The sequence below is a fragment of the Pieris napi genome, chromosome 4 (genome assembly GCF_905475465.1).
Source record: "Pieris napi chromosome 4, ilPieNapi1.2, whole genome shotgun sequence".
NCBI classification, from domain to species: domain Eukaryota; kingdom Metazoa; phylum Arthropoda; class Insecta; order Lepidoptera; family Pieridae; genus Pieris; species Pieris napi.
In genome coordinates this window covers 3,598,420-3,622,211 of record NC_062237.1, presented here as the reverse complement: position 1 = coordinate 3,622,211, position 23,792 = coordinate 3,598,420, and the positions used below count along the sequence as shown (strand labels likewise).

Sequence of the window (23,792 nt, the reverse complement as noted above, 5' to 3'; positions counted from 1 at the left end):
AAATCCAGCAGAAATCAAAATATTAATATTAAATCAGCCATTACTAGAACCGAAAAGCAAAAACGATTTGTATCGTAAATGCAAGAATTCTGTTTATTTCGATTACTCGATGTAACAGATGCGACAAAATTTGAGGGTTGAATCACGTATAAAACTTAATCGTATCAAAATATATATCATTGGAACGAAGTTCCTTATCGCGCGTTGTGAAAGGGGGCTAGACGGAAAAAATTCTTACGAAAAGTTGTCACGACACTTTTTTGCTATTGTAATACACCGGTTCTCGTCCGATCACCGAAGTTAAGCAACGTCGGGCGAGGTCAGTACTTGGATGGGTGACCGCCTGAGAACACCTCGTGATGTTGGCTTTTTTTTTCGTCGTAAGATTGGTGTTGAGAAAATCTATCATACTGTTATGATACCAATTAACATATAAATTAATCGAAAGGAATTTCGTTCCATCCGGGTGTCCCTTGACACCTCTAAAGTTTTTTAATATAAGAAATGCCTTGTAAAGATAATAATTCAATCTCTTTTCGGGTCTTGGATTGCGTGTGTCGATTTTTTTAATGAGCCTTGATTTTTGGTTCTAAAATAGCTTTCTCACACCTTCGCTTTTAGTTGCCCTGATAAGAACACTCTGTATATTCATAGTGCTCCAAGACTATAATATAGTTGTTTATTGAATGTTTATTATGGGCATAAACCAAGTAGCTACCGCAAGGTACGAGGGATTATGTAGGTAATTTTTGCGGTAAGCAAATACATAAATAAGCAGCTTGTTCACAACCTTGGGCAGATTATAGTCTGCAGATATGCCTCTGGGTATAACTTAGTATTTACAAGCTGTTCCCGCAACTTTAGCCGCGTTGTAGAACAACTATAATTTGCTATTACGTTCCGAAAATTATAACGGTAAGTATATGTTTTCTTTCATACATTTCATGATTTAAATATTGTAAGTGTATTCAGTTTAGTCGTAGGTTCAAACCTCGGCCTTTTACTAATGGTCCGTTGTATGTGCGCATTTAGCAAAACTTCGCACGGTGAAGGAACACAGAGCGAGGAAACCGTGTGTGCCTTCTCATAAAGTCGGCGTGTGTCAAGCACAAAAGGCTAGCCTATTGGGCTATTAGATTTTTTTAACAGATATAGAATTAGCGACAAAGGGTTGTAGTGCCATTGGTTTTTTTTATCTAGTAAGAATTATGTACCTACTGTCAACGGACTGGTAAAAAGTGTTTTATGGTCATTTAGGGGGATGAATTTAAAGTATAACCGTTGTTTTATTTTTGCGTTCCATCACTCCCATTAATTTATACTGTATAAACAGATGTGTTCATACTTTTATATATATTTAGATTTTATGCGTTAAAATCAAGGTATTTTAAACGAATAAGCCTGTTTTATCTAGATTAATGGTCAAGCGTATGCAATCTTTAGTACAAAGTTACAATCTTTTGAAAAGTCGTCTGCATTTCTTTTACACTATTTTTTTTACTGAGTCTTCAGTATTTGTTGAAGTTTACTACTTATATATAATGCTATATTTAGAGTATATGTTACAAGCTATCATTTTACATTTCGTTTCGATGTAGGCTAACTTAAGACGAATGGATATTTTACGTAAGAAAGTGTCTAATAACGAAGTCGAAGACACTCTGCTCTTGTCTTCTATTTTTGTCCATTTATCACTCTTTAGAACCAGTTAAAATGGTTTAAGTTGCTTTATGCAAAAATTACAGACCTCTAGTGAACACCACCAGTGTTTGAAAAGTGCATTGGATGAGGAGATTAGCATCGCGCTGCGCCTGATCGTGGAAATTCGGCAGTATTGAGCAAATCCGTATCAGAGTCTATGAAATGAAAGTGCACTATGTCTATACACACTCATCATGCATAATAATATCCTCCTACGTTCATTCTAGGATATGAGAATATTTAATAGTTCGTACTATCACGTATAAATGCTAAAACGATTATATTAATTACAATCAGTAATAGATTTGAACATATTAGGATTTAGGTCCCAGTTTACATATTCAATGATATTCATAATATGCTGACCACAGAGTAATTAACATAATGCATTTTTGTATATTGACTTATAACTACAATAAATGTGTTTTAATGATTATAGTATTCAATATTGTTTTAGTGATATCTTGCATCAAAACAATCGATCGTTTATAGATTAGATCAGAGATAATTTTTACCACATTAAAACCTTTTTATTAGACAACATTCGAAGATTTTATACGTAGGATTAAATAATATATACTTGATGTTTCAATGCTGTGGTCTCTGGCAGAATGACCAGCGCTGTGTCTATGTCTATGTCTATGTCTATGTCTATGTCTATGTCTATGTCTATGTCTATGTCTATGTCTATGTCTATGTCTATGTCTATGTCTATGTCTATGTCTATGTCTATGTCTATGTCTATGTCTATGTCTATGTCTATGTCTATGTCTATGTCTATGTCTATGTCTATGTCTATGTCTATGTCTATGTCTATGTCTATGTCTATGTCTATGTCTATGTCTATGTCTATGTCTATGTCTATGTCTATGTCTATGTCTATGTCTATGTCTATGTCTATGTCTATGTCTATGTCTATGTCTATGTCTATGTCTATGTCTATGTCTATGTCTATGTCTATGTCTATGTCTATGTCTATGTCTATGTCTATGTCTATGTCTATGTCTATGTCTATGTCTATGTCTATGTCTATGTCTATGTCTATGTCTATGTCTATGTCTATGTCTATGTCTATGTCTATGTCTATGTCTATGTCTATGTCTATGTCTATGTCTATGTCTATGTCTATGTCTATGTCTGTCAATAGGTTGTAATAGGTAAATTAGCAAATGCGCTGCAGACATGTGATGCAGACAGCACGATTTAAGGGAATCTGTTAGCCTGCCTCCCGTTAATAGTGAGAAGATAGATCTGTTTTATCAAAAAAAAATTGGGTTTTAGTGGCTACGGGTCCAATGCACCTCTCGTGCCAACTCATACACTCCTGGTGTCACTTATAAGTTGCGCCGGCACGGGGTCTCAAAATGGATTTCCCAGCACTAAAAAAGGTAAATTAATAAGTTGGATCTTAGCTTAAGTTCTATTAAACTAATTAATAAATATTATCTAATAGTAATAATTCATGAATTTTATAAAGATCACAATACCAACATCGCTAGTAAAAATGTGTTTTAGTTGAGAGGTGAATTTTTTATAGACAAATAAACTGTTTTACTCATGCCGATTCTAGTGTCTTTATTTCCAATACGAAGAAGATGTAATGATAAGAAGGGCATATATGTACATACAATAATTAGAGCACTTCCGCCTGTGAATAATAGAAGGTGCAGCAAGGAAACACATTACTGCTATAATGGGTGGTGACGTCCTGTTTATGCATTTGGAGCACTGACGTAATCAGACAAGCTTTATCCAACTTTGGCCGTGTTCGTGCTTCTAGGACCTTATTTAAAACACTTACTAGAATAACATAATATAGCTAATATCATTCGTATCAACTCGACGTCCGTCGTTCCACAACTGAGCGTTTTTAAGGCAGTTTTTGCCGCGCACCGACACTATGTGGAACCAGCTGCCAACTGAAGTATTTCATTCCTTCAAGAAAAGAACGTAGTAATTCTTAAAGGTCGGCAACGCACTTGCGAGCCTTCTGGTAATGTGGGTGTCTATGAGCGGCGGCATTACATAACTTCAGGTGAGCCTCCTGCCCCTTACAAAAAAACACTCAAAGCAAGTAACAAAGAATGAAGGGACTAATAAGATTCCGGAATCGCAAAACAGATTTTATCGCTAGTTAGTGTCGAATTGCTACTAACAAAACTCCGAAACGGCTTCACCGATTTTTATGAAATTGTACCGTGTGTCGTGCAATATTTTTCGACCCTAAGTTTCAATGATCAGACACATAAAAATATTAATTCTTTTTTTTATAATTTGGCATTAAAATCCCCACTTTATATGTGTTCATTTACATGGATAATCAACGATTTCCGGATCAGCTAGTATTGTTGTATTAGTTCTTACTTAGTACTTGTACTATGTGTGGGATAAAGTCTCATATAGTGCAATACGCTCGCGTTAATTATTTGTTCATCAGTAGTTCTACACGTGTCCACCAGAGGTGCTATAAGATTTTGAAATATGGAGATATAATTATAAAAAATAAATCAGTGGTGCTACAACCTCTTTAGGCCTCAGATTTCTGAAATTGTTTCATGGTCATTTTTAAATCTAATAGGTAAGTAGGTGATCAGCCTCCAGTGCCTGACACACGCCGTCGACTTGGTCTAAGACATGTCGGTTTCCTCACGATGGTTTTCCTTCACCGTTCGAGCAAATGTTAAATGCGAAAGTAGAAAGAAATTCCATTGGTGCACAGCCGGGGATCGACCTCAGGAATGAGAGTCGCACGCTGAAGCCACTAGGACAACACTGCTCTGCTGCTGCTTGATATAATTATAAGTTTTTTTATATATTTAAACCATATGTTAGGGTTTTTAGTTCGCTCTATACCTCACTAGTCTGTAATATTGGGGAATAATACCGTATTAGTTGATGCGGCGAGAGCTTGTAGGTAATTCTGCGAATAATCTGTTGCTACTTGGAATTATCTTAGAGTTAATTGTACCTGATATTAATTGAGGGCTTTTCGTTTGACTTTCTGATAGTTGAACGTAGTTTAATAACAATAAAGCGATACAAATTTACCCTCTTCTTAAGGCGCTTTTGCCTCAAAAAGGTTTATATATAATATATAGCTTAATCTGTACCAAACAGTAACTGTAACCAACATCATTAATAATATAGAAAACCTTCTTTTTTAAGTCGTTTGGAATTTTGAGGTTTAAAACTTGATTCTACAATTTATTATTTAAATCAAGTATTAACTAATCCTGGGGCGGTTTGCATGAACGGATTAAACGCAAAAACTAAGAGATTTTTAGACAGTATTCACTAATAGATAGTGCAATTAAGAGAAAGCTTTCGGAGTATAACCATTATTTTCTTCTTACAACGTATTTATTTATTTATTAACACTTTGTTGCAGAAATATAAATTGACATAATTAAATTAAAAGGAGGGCAACTGGCGGCCTTATGGATTTCGAGCGAGCTCTTCCAGGCAACCACGGTGAAGGTTAGGTTTTAATAATGCTTTTTTTATTATATAATTTGTTTTATGATTCTGTTCTAATATTATTTATGTGCATTTGTAAAGTCATATTTTCTTGTATTTTTCAGCATGCACGTTGTTTTAGAACTTATAAATTAATTATGGTTTAATCTAAACTTACTTAAATATAACCATTATTACGCAAAAGTCTTGCCAAAGTACACGAAACAAATTCCTTAGATACAACACGACTTTATTAATGACACAATTCGACGCTTTAAGTGAATACCATCATGGTATGACTGCGTCAAGCAATCGAGCTAAATTACATTAAAATATTATATTATATAACTAGTATATTGTACTGTTCCTTCATCCAATAACCCCCCTTAACTCGACCATACATTGAGCTTCAATAGAATTATATTGACCAGAAACATATCAATAAACGAAGATAACTTAATTAAACAGTTCCAGAAACCACATCATTTCCTTAGAACCATTCAATTTCACTCATGTCAAACGTATACTTAAGACGTAATAGCTGGACGAAATGGCAATTCGCCAGCACTGTTGTGCCTGTATCGCTTATTGTGTTTAATTGAATATTAATTCAGTGGGACTGGTCGCTGCCAAGTTTATTTAATTGGAAAACGTGCTAAGTTACTTGTGAAATTCATGGTATTGTTTCAATTGATATTGGCCGTTCACTAGTAATGGGTAATATCGAGAGTATAGTATTGTCTTTTATTGACACGGTAAAAATAGAGGACACCGTGAGTCATTTCTGCCAAAACCCTCCATCTTTTAGTCGATACCAACTCCGGGGAAATAAATACAGATAATACAACTTTTTCTACAGCTGTGATACTTTTTGACATTCAATACCTTTTGTCTTCAGTCACCGTGACCACGCACGCTGTAAAGCACGCGAAATGTCGGTTAAATTTAAAATTATGAAAAATAATTGTAACATAACTTTAATCCGGTTAAAAATTATTTTATTAAATATCAAGAGTAGTAGAGGTTAATGTTTAGTAGTTTTAATTAAAATTTTAATTAATTCGGACTGTGGTCGCGCGTTAACCATTTTTGTCAGTTAATACTAAGAACGAAGCAACGGTCATGAGATGAGATGACGTAAGACACTTTTAAGTATGTAACATAGTTCTTAATATAATATAGAAAGACTTTCACTTGGTATAAACTATTAAATCACGGGATACCATATAAACATAACAATGTGTTCATTGAAACTACGCACTCAGACAACAACTGATTTATTACCATATTCTGAAGTACACATAAATAATGACAATACAATACTTAGATGTCTAATAATCAATGACTTAAGGTATAATAAAACATACCTGCACTTAACAATATTAGTGATATTGTAGTAGAAATAAGGTTTAAAATAAAATAAATCAATGGCGATGCAAACTTTTAGGTCTGGGCCCCATATTTCTGTATCTGTTTCCTGATCATTTGTCAATCGAATAGGCAAGTAGGTGATCAGCCTCCTGTGCCTGACACTAGCCGTCGACTTTTTGGGTCTAGCCGGTTTCCACACGATTCCAATTCCAAACATTATTGGTGCACAGCCCGGGATCGAACCTACGACCTCAGGGATGAGAATCGCACGCAAGTCACAAGGCCAACATTGCTCTAGAAATGAGGTTTTGTATTGCAAAATATATATTTTTTGCTGCTCTTATAATATTATAAAATACAAGGTCCACTTTAAATAAAATGTTTCTGCTGGCATATCCTCTCTAATTACGCATCTTCATAATTTATCACCGTCAGGCACATCAAGGCAAACTATCCAGGTAAACAACTGACGGTGTGATCCCCTGCTTGGGTCTAGGTTACGACGAAATTTCACGTACAAAATTTATGAGATTTTGCCATTCGGCCAGGTCTAGCATCTTACCAATGGCACGAACATAACTTTGATCTATGATCTATGCTTTCATAGAGAGTGGATCCTGACTAACCAAAGGGCAAACGAGCTTGCGGGACGACCAAAAAGGGCAGTCTTCGCAGCCCATACACATTTTTAGTGGGTGCGTTGCCGGCCTTTGTAGGAGGAGTACACTCGATTTTTGAACATTTGGAGGTCGTATCTCTGAGGGAAGACCCCCACCGGGAGTCGATTCCACAGTTCGCTAGTTCGCAAAAGAAAATGCCTTGTGAAACGGACTGTGGAAGACCTCCAAGATGATGTTGGTGAAATTTAGAGCTCGTACGACTCGTACGGTGTGAAAAAGAGGCAGGAGGGATCAACCCAAACAATTCTTTCGATCACTCTCCATTTAGTGACGACGCTCTCTGACCAAATTGACACAATTACTAATATACGTATTAATGTTTTTATTGAAATCAATATTAAACTTACGTATAATAAGAAATGTTATAAAGTACAAAACATGTAGAAATTTTCCAAAAGGTTACCAACGAACGTACATTTACGAAGCGCGTCACGAAGCAAACATATGTTATAAAGGAGCTTGCATATCTTGCGTTATGAACAATGGACCATCCTTTGAATATTTCAGTTCGCATACTGCGAGCAAGTTGTAAATAATTAACCATTAATATAGGAAAGTGCATTCTTTTATACGAATACAACGACACCAAATCACAATGCTTCTAAAACTTCAATGTCAAAGAAGTTTATACATTTTATTGTGACAACTTAACCTAATAGTACGGGAGGTAGCAACGTTTGAAAAAAAATAATTTTAGGTCAGCTGATTTTGTGATATTATGTCTTCCTTCCTTCTTAAAATACTTTGAAATTTTTATAAAAATAAAACTTAAAATCGCGTCTGGCACATAGTTAGCAATGTGAAAAATGTCTGGCAATAAAAAAAGTATGTCAGGTAGACGTATTTAAAAAGGAAAAATCAAAAATTACGCTTCTTAAAATGCAATGCTTCATCATACTGCAATACTTTATCATTTTAATTCAAGACTTAACAATCGAATTAATGTCTGGCAAATTCGTTTTCAGTTTTTCTTATATTTAAATAACATAATATTAAAATTACAGACATTCTAAAATACTTTGAAATTTTTATAAAAATAAAACTTAAAATCGCGTCTGGCACATAGTTAGCAACGTGAAAAATGTCTGGCAATAAAAAAAGTATGTCAGGTAGACGTATTTAAAAACGAAAAATTAAAAATTACGCTTCTTAAAATGCTTTTAAAATCCAGGATTATTACCTGGACAAATAGGATGCGCACTAATGAACGCAACCGCTACCGCCAGCCAGACTGCCCAGACTCTAACCGGAAGTGCAAGAAGGAAGACATATCACAAAATCAGCTGACCTGAAATTCTTTCTCGAAAACGTTGCTACCTCCTATGCTCCTAGCTATGTATAAATTTTGAAATATGGAATATTGGAGAGTAATTGTGATTGTGTAAAAGTGTGTACGTTCATGTGTGTTCGTATATAAAAAACTAGTAGACTCGGCCAAGCGTTGCTGTGGCTAAGATTTTTGTTATATTACATAGTAGTAAACTATTCAAGAGAAACGGCAGAACACCAATCAACCATGCTTTTTTGGTGGTTATGCCATTAAATTGTAGCTTATGTGAAAGTTGGTATTTATTTTGATAAGGATCAATACCAAGGTACGAATAAAGATCCTTTTCTAGCGGTGGTATTTTAATAAAAAAAAAATTAATAAAAGGACGCTTATTGTGACGTAACTATAAAATATAGAGACATGCTGTCGCGACATTTTTTATAGATAGTGATGTGTCCTAAGAAATTGAAAAACATCATTTTGTTCTATCATTAATAGTTTTCGCAGCGCACACGATTGAAGGAAGTTTTTTGTTTATTTTTTACACCTTGGGTTAGATTACTCGAGTTTTAGTAAGCATCCCTATTTTTTTTGAAAATTAAACATAGCCTATGTCACTCGGGAATAGTGTAGCTTGCCAACGGTGAAAGAATTTTTGAAATCGGTCCTGTAGTTTCGGAGCCTATTCATTTCAAACAAACAAAAAATCAAATCTTTCCTCTTTATAATATTATATTATATAGTATAGATCTAACTAGGCAATTAACTCCCTGTCACATTTTTTGTAAATCAGCAAGTTTTTTTGTACATAATGTTTGTAAAGAGCTGCATCATTACATCATGTTATTAGTCAGATCTTAAAGCAATTCATTTTAATACTGAAAAATTATTAAAACACCAAACGTTTAACTTCTATCAGCAATATGCATGGTAAAATAGGAAGATGCGCTTACATTACGTAGTATCAAGATCAGTCAAAGTGAGTTAAGGCAGAAATGAATAATATATACAACAACCAGAGGTAAAATACAATATCTTTTATCTAAATAATGCAGTTCACATAATATTCTTCCACAATGATGATATATTAAGCCACTTGATTAGTGATTGTCCTAAATAGATTAATATTCTCCGCGAGGCGTCAAATTAAAACATTAAAGGGCCGACACCAGTCAGTGGATGTAAAGAATTTCGTCGTTTCCGCACAGTTGATTATGAAATTGAAAAACCAAGCTGCATTTCTTTGATATGTAATCTCTCACTATAATTATACAAAAATTTTATTTTTATTTATTTTATTTTTTACAAGGATTAATAAAAGTTCGTGTAGAAGTAAAATAAACTATAAATATATATTTATATAGTCTGTCCACCAGGAAGATGAACACGTTTACAAACTTATTGTAAGCTTTTTGTACCACGTTATGCTAGCACCAGCGCTATACGGATAATGACAAAAAAGGTCGGAATTTATGATTTTTTGGTAGTGCCGATGGTAAACAATTTTTAATTATTGACTCGATCATTACTTTATAAGGTAAGGCGGTTATTATTGACAGTTAATGATAAAATAACTGGCGTCTGCAATGCTGGAAGATGTCAGACGTCGAAACTGATATTGTTGTTTTCACAAATGGTTAGAGGGAATGAAATTGTTTAACCACTAGAAACAACTCACATTTAAATTCTTTATAAGTAAACATACTACTAGTTCACTTTTTTTACACGCTTTATATTAGCTTCATCTGTATGTATGTATGTATGTAACCGACTCCTTCGGACTCGATTTTGACCCACTTTAAACGGACAGATTTTATTCAAATTTTTCGCACCTGTCAAAGATCGATGACAATGCAAAAGAAAAAAAAAGAAAAAATTTTTCAGCCTAAATTAGGAATTATTTTTCACTTTTTAGTTTTTTTTAAAAGATCGTACCAATTACTTAAAGGCCGGCAACGGACGTGTACTCCTCCTGATGTTGCACGTTTTTTATACAACAGGGGGTAAACGGACAGAAGGCTCACATCATTCGAGTGTGACAACACATGTCAGTCTTTTATGAATTGAAATTTTGGTTTCGCCTTAATATTAAGTTTTAAAGTAATAACACGTACAAAACGACAATTTATACAAGACAGTGGAAGCCTAAAAGCTTTAACATGATTTATTTTGATTATCAATTACCAATAACCCTCAACGATGGCACCTTTCGTCTTACAAACATCAATAAACGAAAATTGATTGCGCGATATTTACAGAAATTGATGACGGTCTACATAAATCACTTAAAATTACACTGCTGGTCGGTTGGCAAGTAATTAATAATTTTTATAACGTTTTTAGTTAAAATAAATATAACATTTTGAGTAATGCATAACGATATTGAAAGTTTGAAAGAAGCTATTGAGCTTTTACAGACACATTTTTAAATATGGTACTTTTTATATTTCCAGAAATAGGGTTTAAACGCTTATAAATTTTAAACAGCTTAATAGCATAAAACTGTAGAATCATCGTCTCATATAGTCTATTAGAATTAAATAGAAGAGCCGTGTCTACGAGATACAGTGACTTTAGTGCATTCATTTAGTTTACTGTCTTAGCCATAAATGTTGGTAAAAAAAATCTATGGCGCTACAACCTCTTTATCTGGGCCTCAAATATCTGAATCTGTTTCATGCTTATTTTTAAATCCAATAGGCAAGTAGGTGATCAGCCTCCAGTGCTTGACACACGCCGTCAACTTTTTGGGTCTAAGGCAAGCCGGTTTCCTCACGGTTAAATGCGCACATAGAATTATAGTCCATTGGTGCACAGCCGGGGATCGAACCTACGACCTCAGGAATGAGAGTCGCACGCTAAAGCCACTAGGCCGACACTGCTCTATAAATTTTTTAAACTTGATTTAATTCTATGAAGTATGTAATTTGTGAATGCAATTGCCCAAAAACCAGGCCCTATCTTTAATTAAGCTTCTATTTTTTTAATTAAATAAAGCGTTGCCTTGTTGGTGAGGTAAGAGGTTGATGTATAAATATACTTTAATTAATTTACTATTCGACATATTCTCACGAGATTGTGTGTACATTACCCATATATCGATTGACGACGTTAAAATATATGTATAACACAGCATCAAACAGTAATGAATTTTAAAATTATTCATCTCGACTTAAATCGTCGACTTATATTTATCGACTGTCGTTAAATCTGGGTCGTAGTAATAAATAACATGTTACAAGTCCACTAATTTAAGATTCTCTTAGTGGAAATCGGTTAACATGCTTTGGAGCTTTATGAAATTAATACAGATTGAGTAATGCAATATGGATTAGAAACAAAATTATATTTTATGATTGCAACCCAATTTCAGTCATAATTGAATTGAAAGGTTTTAAGTTGAAGGATGAATTGACGGTGGTATCTGTGGTAAATTTTAATATTCTTATTTATTATAAAATGACGTCATATAATTATATTTTTTTAATAGGAGGCAAATGGGCAGGAGTTTCACCTCATGTTAAGTGATTGCCCATGGACAATCACATTGCCAGAAGGCTCGGAAGTGCGTTGCTGGCCTTTTAACTGGTTCCACATGATGGTGTTGCGCGGCAAAAACTGCCATAAGAAACGCTCAGTATGAACTTGATAAACTCAAAAAAAGCGGCCTTTAGAACGATTTCCACCAATAGATAGTTTATTGTATTGTCTTTAATATACTTATTTTAATTAAAAGAAGGCATTATAATCACACGATTTATAATTATTCTCTTACATTAAGTGTAACATAAATTCTATTATTATTCGAATGTTGTTTTTAAATTATGTCCAATGACGTGTATCTTCCGTGGGCAACTTCATTCTGTTACTTTTGTGTCACGGTTCCGCGCGCATCGTAATATTTCCCTCTCATCAATTTTTCATAACGCGCCTAAAGAAGTATAACTTCAATAAACATTAACTTCACTAGATTTTCTATATTTCTAGATTTTATTGGAAAAAATACGAAAAAAAATAGAGTAACATTAATAATGTTACTCTATTCGGGACGGACACAAATACAGTAGAAACTCGATAAGTTAAAGTCCAAGGGAAACACAAAATATGTTAAGTTATAGAGGTTTTAAGTTATCAAGGGTCTATGTTAGGGATAGGTTAATATAGACGTAGGTATGTACATATGTATGTATATACCCTTATTCCTATTTTTACTCGAATGCGTCAGAAGGATTGGTTCAATAAAATACAGAAAGTTAAATAATCCTATTTATTTATTCAAATAACGTGTGTAACAACAATAAAACAACAATTTAAGGTTTAGTCTTCTTAAAAAAGTCTGTGATTTTATATAAATATAAATGATCTTACAGTTGTTAAAACCGAAACCTTTTGATTTGCGCACTCTTTCAAAATGACTCACTGACAAACAATTTTATGTTATAGATTTTGGAAACATTTCTTTAAGTTACTGAGGGGCTGAGGGCCAATTCAGAGATTAATTATTTAAGTTACAGAGGTTGCGTATTTTAAGTTATGGAGGTTTTTTGGCTCTGATGGGAAGGGAACATATTATTTTTTGAAGTTATAAAGGTTATTAAGTTACCGAGGTTTGAGTTATCGAGGTTCTACTGTACAACAAATCAAAAACGGTCCGAATTATAAGTGTCTCTGTGGAAATGGGTAGGTAGGTACAGTTATACTTGGGTTGAATTCTAAGGAATCAGTTGGACGTCTTTATAGGTTCATCACCTTCATCTATCAGTCATCTATCAGTGTAAAAAATATACAGACTATTCATATTGGCGCTTTAACATGAAACTAGATAGAAATTTGAAACGTAAATTGAGTCGTAAGATGAAATGGACCATGTTGCTTTAATACTTGACTGTGTCCAGATTGGTACAACTCCTCTGGGAAATCTAGGCTAGACGCAACCAAAGGAAGAAAGGTGGCAAATATACACTGTAAATAGGCGGTATTTATTTAACAAATAAAATACGTTACTAGCATTATATTTTAAAGATTTGTCATAGTACAAATAGTTTTCATTGTATCATAAAAATTATAAGATCGATTTGGTCATGGACTAAAAAAAAAAGTGCAGAACACTTTTTTTTTATGGCTCTGGCACGATTTGTACATTAACCAGCGTCAAGTATAGGATTTTTTATAATTCGTGCTTGTCTGTAGAAATTCGACCGTGTCCTCCATGTACGGTTTAGGCACACGTCCGGTACCGCACAACCCTCCCAAAGGCCGAGAACAAATTGAAATTAAATTTAAACTTGCCCTCGAACCGGGAATCGAACCCCTCACCTAGCTGCTGCCACTTAATATGACCGCTAGGCTATGAGGCCCCCCTTTCTGCACTTTACCCTTAGTATTTCTTTTTTTTTAGTTTTTTTTTTCTTACTAGGGTTGCCTGGAAGAGATTTCTTAGTATCGTTAAGGCTGACCAGTGCATCCCTAATAATTTTTTATTTGTAATGTACCGAAGATGAAATAAACAAATGAATTTCAGTTAATTATTGTTTAAAATGATTCTTATGCAAATAGATATTATATTTGTACAGAAGATAAAATTAGAAATTATTTGGACCACTAAAAGCGATTTATTTCAGAGAATCTAATATTAAAAACAAATGTTAGGTAGAAACAGAATTCGTAAGCATTAAATTAAATAATATTTTAGTTCTAATACCATTCTAAGACCGTTATAATATCATTACGTTGTCGTCACAATCTGCTTTGCTATGAAGTTTATATTAGGCGCATTCAAAATTATCGCGTGGAAACGGAATTTATACATTGTGACATTGTAATAAAATAAAAACATTTGTAAAACATTATATATTTAAGCAATGTAATTATATATTTTGGTACTGACCATTCATACTTACTCAAAAAGCCATTGTATAATTTTCCCTGTGATCCTATTTATATTTAAAAAATTAAACACTAAAGTAAATATATCCAGTGATTTTAGTAAATAACGCAAAACAAAAAATTCGTAATTACACACAAGAATTCAAGTAATGAAATAATCCTACTAATAATTGTCATTATAAATCTATTGTATTCGAATATTAATGTTATTAATAAACCATCGGTAAACAACGAAAATCATTAATATTAAATGTTGATTGCCTTCGTATTGACGTACCGCTGTTTATTTTCACTCATATTATCTTGATTGCGAGCTATTTTCGTTAATTATCTTAAATAATAACTTAACCAATGGATAAATCCAGGGATTCATAAATTCCTATTTATTTTAGGTTCGCATTAAGCTTGGTTTCTTTCTTGTCTCTTACAGCATAATATAAATAATGAAGATCTCGAAATTATTTGGTATGAATGTATTGTCTTTCTTTTGTTTCTAAATTTTATCTGCACAGAGAAAACATTTATTATTACGATCTAGCTTAAGACTAACGACTAATTCAAGTCTAACCTAATTTACTAAAAGGATATTTAATATAAAAAGGGTCCAATAACACTACTTACAGTCTCTATTAAGGGGATGACACTCTGTCCTTGTGTACATTCTAGTTTTTCCACTTACCACTGTTTAGCACTTAAGACTAACGTGCACTCACTATTTCACTAATTTGAACGGTTTTCCCTTTTCAATCTTCTTACTAGGCCCGTGGTGTCAGGAATCTTAAGCCTCGATATTCAGGTGTTGGGACCCTTTGTTCGTGGGCTCCAGCAATCGATATGATCACTGTGGCGGCGTCCTCCGCATTGAGGTCCCGATGGAGGTCATCATTGCGTATGTACCAGGGAACATTGACTATTCTCCTGAGCACTTTTTTTAATCGTTGGATTATTTGCATGTAGCTCTTACTGGTACAGCCCCACAGCTGGCAACAATAAGTTCATACAGGCGTAAGGACTTGTTTGTAGACTTATGATTTATTTTGTATCGACGTGGAATGCCTTCCTAGCAACCAGTACAATTTACTTTAAAGAAGATCTAACTCTTTGCGATTCCTTTCAACATGGACCTGAGTCTGGTATCAAGCGTCATATTATCTAGGTACTTAGGTGAATTTTGGAGCGGTACTATGTCGTTATCAATATACACTGGCTGATAATTTGATGTTTTGTTGGTAATGTCTAGGTGAACTGATTTAGACTGATTTAGTCCTTTGGTCAGCAAGCCAACAGTATTTAAGGTTTTTATAGTTTTTCTACTGCTTCCTTTACAGTAGCTGCCGTAAGCATGATAGCAGTATCATCAGCAAAAGTCGCGATTATACGTTATTTTCTAGTTGTGGAATATCGCACGTGTAGGTGTACCACCTATAAGCGGTACAGAAGCGGACCTAATACAAGCGAGTACTACACAGCTAAATATATTTTATAACGAATAAAACCGCCGTTTATTACATTACCTACTATACTATCGCTCGTTGTTACGTTGTTACGAACAAGAAGGCGCGCAATCTATAATCAATTATAATAAGTTGAGGTTATGGAATAAAAGATTGGTACGGACAGTGATTGCCGTGTATTTCACGTTGCGGATTATAAATTGTGTTCTTATAAAAATGTATTTTATATTGATTTTTTATTTTTAAGTTTGTAAGGGGTAAGTTTTATTTTATTATTAATTTTGGGTTTTGGAAATTTTTGAAGTCATTTAGTTTAGTAATAGGAATACTATTTGTTTATCTTGTGAAAATTACCACCTAAAAAGGTTTGAAAAAAAAACAAAAATCCTCCTGGCGCCAACCATTATTCATTTAAGTAATGTTCAGATTTTTCTTAGTTTTATTTCAGACTATTGATTTGGTTTTCTTTTTTATAAATATCCTTTGTCATTTGTTTATATAACTTAAATGACCCATACTGCAATTTAAATGTTTTAGTCGGATCACCTGTGCAGAAAAGACACAGAAAAAGTAATTTCTGCTACGCTGATACCACAAATTATAGTGTTATTTTCGCAGGCCAAAACTCGTAAAGCAAAAGTAAGCTGAAAATGGTAGGATTAAGTCGCAGCCGGGAGTGTTAAGATGTTATCTTTTGATTAAGGTCCTCGTAATAATAGAGGAAAGTTATTTATGGAAACCACGCTCATTACAATCTCGTCTATATATTTTTCTGTCGACACGATCCGGGTAATTCGAGAATCGCCGCGAGATATTCTTAGTATGGTAGCACTGCAATTATATGCTTTTTATCTTGCAATTACATATGAGTGGTTGAGTATGAGCGTCGTCTTATTAATAGGCATAGAGAATGATTATTTATTTTCATTCCACTGTTGGAGAGATATACCTACTACCTTCGACCAATTACGTCGCAAAGTATCTGCTATATTCCTTACGCATACATATATGATATATTAGCTGTTGTAAGAGAGTTTTACGCGTAAGTACATTTCTCTTGATGTCCGTTAGTTCATCCTAAGCGCAATAGATGTCTCTGTCCTCAAAATTGTACAGTATTACGAAAAATAAAAAATAGTGTAAAGACCATACTACTGGTCTAGCAATGGTTTATATTTCTTTTTCAGATAAGATTAGGCCGACTCGATTTTGACGACTCATTGGTCTAGTGGTTAGTACCCCTGACTGCGAATCCAAGGGTCCCGGGTTCGATCCCCGGCTGAGACGAACATCGATGTGATGAGCATTTGGTGTTGTGCTTAGGTCTTGGGTGTTTAAATATGTATTTATGTGTCTATCTATGTATAATATGTATGTATATCCGTTGCCTAGTACCCATAACACAAGCTTCACCAGCTTAGCATGGGACTAGGTCAATTGGTGTGAATTGTCTTTAAAAAAAAAAAAAAATTGCCAACGCAAGCTTCGTTCGTCATCAAGAAAAGTTTTATACGTAACGACGCATTCGCGCGCTTCTAAACCTGTATAATATTATTATACAGGTTATTACTCTTAGTCAAATGTATTTTAGTAGCTATGTAAGATGCGACACGTACCTCCTAATTAGAAATTTTACGCTCTTTGCGACTCCCCAGGCCCCGATTCAAATGAGCACGCTTAACTCAGGAGTCACGGCTTATAAATCATATTTAATTGCGCGCCTAGATATGGTTGCTATGTAATTTACTGTATTATTCCTATGTAATTGTTCCTATGGGCTCTGAAATATGGTTGAGAATTCACGAGTTTCTAACATCACTTTATAGCTAATGAAAATGTAATGAAGTCTTACTTGAATCATCTGTTTGATATTTGATACGATGTTATTAGATACATCTTGTGGCTTTTTCTGATTATATTATATTAATATGTAATATTTAAAAATTAACATTTGATCCCCAGAAATACAGTGATTATTCTTAGTTGTAAAGTAGGTACTTAAGGTTATTGACCTCTATGAACAAGAAATATCAAGGAAACCGGTACAAAAATATGTCTATTTCAAGGTATCAATCAAAAATTATAAACTATTATTATATTAGGATATATTATATGTATATTGTAACCATGATCACCAACTCACGCAGTACTTCATACACAAAAAGTCCAAATTTGGCAGTTAAGTAAAAAAAATGTCGGGAATATCACGAGGAATAATACAAACACACCCGTAACTTAAAAATTAAAATACATAACTGCACAAAGCCAGAGCATAGAGTAAAATAGCTTATTTCAAAAGTAATTAAGCGCTTCAGAAAGGCAAACAGCATTATTTTAATTAAATGGCAAGACAAACGGATTATTAATATAACTGACAACCTTTAGCAAATGTTCGGTCTGATTCGGATTTATCCCGTCAACAGAATTCAGTAATTAATTCAATCTATCTGAGACTAATCGTCGAACTTTGACGATTAACAGATAATTCTCAACTAATCCGATCGGGTAAATATACCTACCGGCCGGGCAATTTCGGAAACTATTCCGATTGGAAAGCGTGACCTAGTGGTGCTAATTGCTTATTGTTGGGAAGTTAACAGCATATGCCTGGTAACTAGAGACTGAGTACAACGTATGTGAAACGAAACTTTTTGAAGTTTAAGTTTATCTTTGTGTTTCTGAATAAACTAGTAGACTCGGCCAACTCGGCGTTGCTGTGGCTAAGATTTTTGTTATATTACATAGTATTAAACTATTCAAGAGAAACGACAGGAGAACACCAATCCACCATGCTTTTTTTGGTGATTATGCCATTAAATTGTAGCTTATGTGAAACGTTGGTATTTATTTTGATAAGGATCAATACCTAGGTACGAATAAAGAGCCTTTTCTAGCGGTGGTATTTTAATAAAAAAATAAATAATAAACGCTTATTGTGACGTAACTATAAACGATAGAGACATGCTGTCGCGGCATTTTTTATATATAGTGATGTGTCCTAAAAAATTGTAATACTTACATAATTTTGTTCTATCATTAATAGTTTTCGCAGCGCACGCGATTGAAGGACGTTTTTTGTTTATTTTTTTACACCTTGGGTTAGATTATTCAAGTTTACGTAAGCATCCCTAATTTTTTGAAAATGAAACATAGCCTATGTTACTCGGGAATAGTGTAGCTTGCCAACGGTGAAATAATTTTTGAAATCGGTCCAGTAGTTTCGGAGCCTATTCATTTCAAACAAACAAAAAATCAAATCTTTCCTCTTTATAAAATTAGTATAAATTGCAATTCTCCATACAAGTTTTGTTTTGTACTTTTTCGAGATAGAAGTGCAAGTCTTCATACAAGTTTTGTTTGATGTAATTAATACTTTTTTAACAAAAATTCATTTAAAATTACAACTTTGAGTAACAACAATTTGAAATTTTCGTTTTTACAGAATGCACAGATTACAAAAGTCATTAGTAGAGAGCACAGAGCTAATGCACAAACCGTGCCAGAGCCATAATTAAAAAAAAAAAAAAAAAAGAGAGCACAGAGCAGAGTACAATGAAAGTCCTCGACATGACAATTGACGTAAGAAATTTTTTTTTGACAGTTGGCAAGCAACAGACGCGAGATTAGTTATGGAAATAATAGAGCTTTGAAAAGTTGGTATAGAGTATGGACGTACCCCGCGTACTCTAAAAATACTTACTACAACAGTCTCAAAATAGTTTACCTTATCTATTCATTGAGAAATTTGATAATTTCAATTTATTCATGAATTGTGGTTTTAATATTTTTAATTAGTTTTTCCGTAGTAGCAAATGAATCAGCAATATTGCTCAGAGTATGATAAATAAAACCAAAGAGAATGAGGTCACGCATTGTCTTTTGTGATTTTCGTTTAATTAATTAAAGTAAGATTTATGAAATGTGTATTGTATATGTATCTTAGTTCGCAAAGATCGTTCATCTAATATTATTGTCATTAGCACTCATTTCGATTGAAGAAATATAACTTCCATTAGCCATGTATTGACGTAATAAGAAAACAAAGTAAAACATAAGATTTCAATGAAAAATTCTTTTAATATAACCTCACCAGTAACATTTCTTATAAGCCCCTAATATCACATCTGAACGACATCATTAACTGAAATGACATTCGAAATTTGAAAATTCAGAAATTTGCGGCACTTTTGTTATAAGTTTCGAGGAATATTAATAAAGTTGCTCAGAGCATGTCAGATTGAGAGAATTAATTAATTCATTACGAATGTTGCGTGGTAAGTAACAATGGAATTAAATTCAGTCACAGCATTCATATTGACCCATCGATTAATTATGACCGACCTCAAAAAACCAGGAGGTTATCTATTTGACGAGTATGTTATTTAAAGAAAAAACTTTTTACCGGATTAAAGTTATGTATTATTATAAATTTACAAATAAACAATCCGCGGAAATAGAGGACACCGTGAGCCATTTTTGCCAAAACCCTCCATCTTTTAGTCGATACTAACTCCGGGGAAATAAATACAGATAATGCAACTTTCTCTACAGCTGTGATACTTTTTGACATCCAACACGTTTTGTCTTCAGTCACCGTGACCACGCACGCTGTAAAGCACGCAAAACGTCGGATAAATTTAAAATTATGTTAAATAATTGTAAATTTATAATAATACATAACTTTAATCCGGTAAAAAGTTTTTTCTTTAAATGTGTAAAGGTTATGTTAATCAAAGACAATACTATGAGTATGTTATTTCCGTTTGTTCAAGTAGACCTATAAATCCAAGATTTCTTTATGTTTAAGACGATGCATATTACATTCATTGCAAGGATTTCTTAGACTCAGCTTTTTAGGAGCCAAAACCGCGCCTATTCTAAAAATAATTCCAATTATTTCCAAGCCAGAGTTGCTACTACACACTAAGACTATTCTCGTCCAAGCTTATAAATTATTAGTACAAAGTGATCTGATATGTAGCCTAATGGTACCTACACTAACTTAGATAATAAAGCTTGGAATTCAACCTTCGTTTAACAACATAAGTAGGAGTGAAAAATAATTACTGAATTTATCTCATTTAGTTCTTACCATAGAGTAACACTTTAAAACGTAAAGGAAATATTTCTCAAATTATACCGGATATAGTGCAGGCATATCACATTTTTATTTCAACGACAGCCTTGAGCAGATCGAATTTCAAGCGTCATTAAAAACAAGCAATAAATTAAACATAGCGTCGAGAGTAATACCAAAGAAATAATTTTGAATTTAGAATATTCCTTCTCAGTTTCAGTAAATATTTCAAGTTCTATTTTCGTCAAATAATTCCAGAAATTTAATTTGTTTAGATTGTAGATGCTTGGGCTTAGTTTAAGCTATGTTTAATATTTTAATAGGCTTTGCTATGATAAATTGGTAATAGGTATATAATATCCAAATGAAAAATAAGACTTGATATTTGAGAGCTATGAAGAATATATAATAATAAACTAAATGTAAATCTTATTAAAATTTGCTTCAATCGCTTTCACTATACATATGTTAGGTTTTTAATAAGTTTTATTTACTGATCAATTAACTAATTAAATTTGACGACTCATTGGTCTAGTAGTTAGTACCCCTGACTGCGAATCCATGGGTCCCGGGTTCGAACCCCGGTTGAGACGGACATCGATGTGATGAGGTGTTGTGCTTAGGTCTTGGATGTTTAAATATGTATTTATATGTCTATCTATCTATAATATGTATGTATATCCGTTGCCTAGTACCCATAACACAAGCTTCACCAGCTTAGCATGGGACTAGGTCAATTGGTTTGAATTGTCTTTAAAAAAAAAAACTAAGACCAATTAAAGGCTGCAGGCGAAAACTAGAAGTAAACCATTCTCACTTCTTTAGACAATTGCACGTTTAAAATGAATATAAACGATAAACTGCACTTTATAATGTAAGGTTAGAATTAGGTTTTCTTGGAACCACGTGAAAATCCGGAATTGGATTCGAACAAAACTTTATAGAATCGTAAGTGGATTTCCGTCGAAACTCCTGTAGGATTGGCAATGGTAATCGAGTTAAAAATAGCATGTTCTAGAAATAATTAAGCCAATTCACTTGACTTCACTTTGGGTTCATGGAAAAGTTCTCAGTATTCGTTTTAATCTAATAGTGTATTGCGATTATTAACCAGATTATCGATGCAAATTCGTTAAAAAAATCCCTGGGTTTATTAACAATCACGGATATAATTAAAAAAATGAAATATCCTTTGAAAAATTTATAGGTAAATACTGTCTAAATCAGAGTTCCCCAAACTTTTTGTGTTGTAGACCCCTTGCCATGTTTTTCCGTGTTGGGTAGACCCCCTACTTACCTGATATTGATTTCCTGTTAATTTCTAACTGTAGTGAAGTTTAGTGTTAAAAACTTTAAGTAAAAACACATGTTACTTTATACATTTATTAATTGAATTGAAATTAAAACTACTCAAAATAAAATTTAAAACCACAAAGCGAATACCAACATCCTACAACTTACACAATTTTATAAACATATATAATATTTTTTTTTACTTCATAGGTACTTTTATAAATATGTTTTGATATTATAAGATAGTATGATGTAAGTAAATAGGTACTATCATTATATCACTATATGTTGAGATCCAGTATCGTGGACCCCCATTTTCATTTCATGAACCCCTTGCAGGTTGTCCTAGACCCCTAGGGACAATATAGACCACTTTGGTAATCACTGGTCTAAATACTTAAGTTGTACTCATAAGCAGAATAAAAATTACAATAATATATTTTATAGGAACATAAATTATACCACAAACGTTATATTGAAATTTCTGCTTAGGAATATATTTACAAAGCATTTAACTATTTTGTGTTGTAAGTAAGAGTAATATAACGAAATATCCCATTTCGCAAGCTCTAGTGCCTTTTAATGGACACAGACAGGCTTTGAACTAAAATGTTAGCCGACAGTTTTGCAGAGGACATTCAAGGTACAAACGAAATTGCTTTTCATATTCTCAGGAATTTGCACCTATTTTTAAAAGACCTTTTTAAATCAAAAATATGTTAATTTCGTTCAGTGCTTTGTTACTTGAGGAATTTAAAATTCGAATTTATATGATTTAGTAAACTTTTTTTTTTTTTTTGATTGGACAATTCACACCAATTGACCTAGTCCCATGCTAAGCTGGTGAAGCTTGTGTTATGGGTACTAGGCAACGGATATACATACATATTATAGATAGATAGACATATAAATACATATTTAAACACCCAAGACCTAAGCACAACACCAAATGCTCATCACATCGATGTTCGTCTCAGCCGGGGATCGAACCCGGGACCCATGGATTCGCAGTCAGGGGTACTAACCACTAGACCAATGAGCCGTCTAAACTGTACAGTAGTACATAATAATATAGTATTGTAGAACGTAAAATACAAAAATTATCTAATAAAATAACACAGAGAAGCAAAAAGTATTTTCCTCAAAGTCTAATTGGTGGGTCAAGAGGGTGAATATTTATTACCGTCGGTTCAACCAAGTCCAAAAGTAACCCACCCAATGAGGTATGGGGCAAAGACATTTCTGCATTTGTTTTATTGTCTATGCAACTAGGTGATATTCGGGCTTTTATGGCTACTAGTCTAGTCGACAAGTTGAAAATGGAACAAAATAGAGATACTGCTCTTAAAATTATGTGCGATAGCTCATTGGATCCGGAATGACGTCTAGAAAAATGTGCTAAAAGCGTGTATTAGCACATAAAAAATTGCAAAAGTTATAGACAATTAAAGATGAAAAAAAAATGGCATTTAGTTTTTTGCCAATATTTAATAAACTATTAATATTTAAGAAATTTCAAATAAAGATTCTGAAAGAAGAGAAAATTTCCAATAAAAAACTCCTAACTCTCGGAACTCTATCTCCATTATTTATAACTTTAATTT

The 23,792-nt window shown here is 33.4% G+C and overlaps 1 pseudogene; it reads left to right on the top strand.

Moving 5' to 3' along the window:
• The first annotated feature begins 248 nt into the window (after positions 1–248).
• On the top strand, positions 249–368 carry LOC125049249 (annotated as a pseudogene).
• The last annotated feature ends 23,424 nt before the right edge of the window (positions 369–23,792 follow it).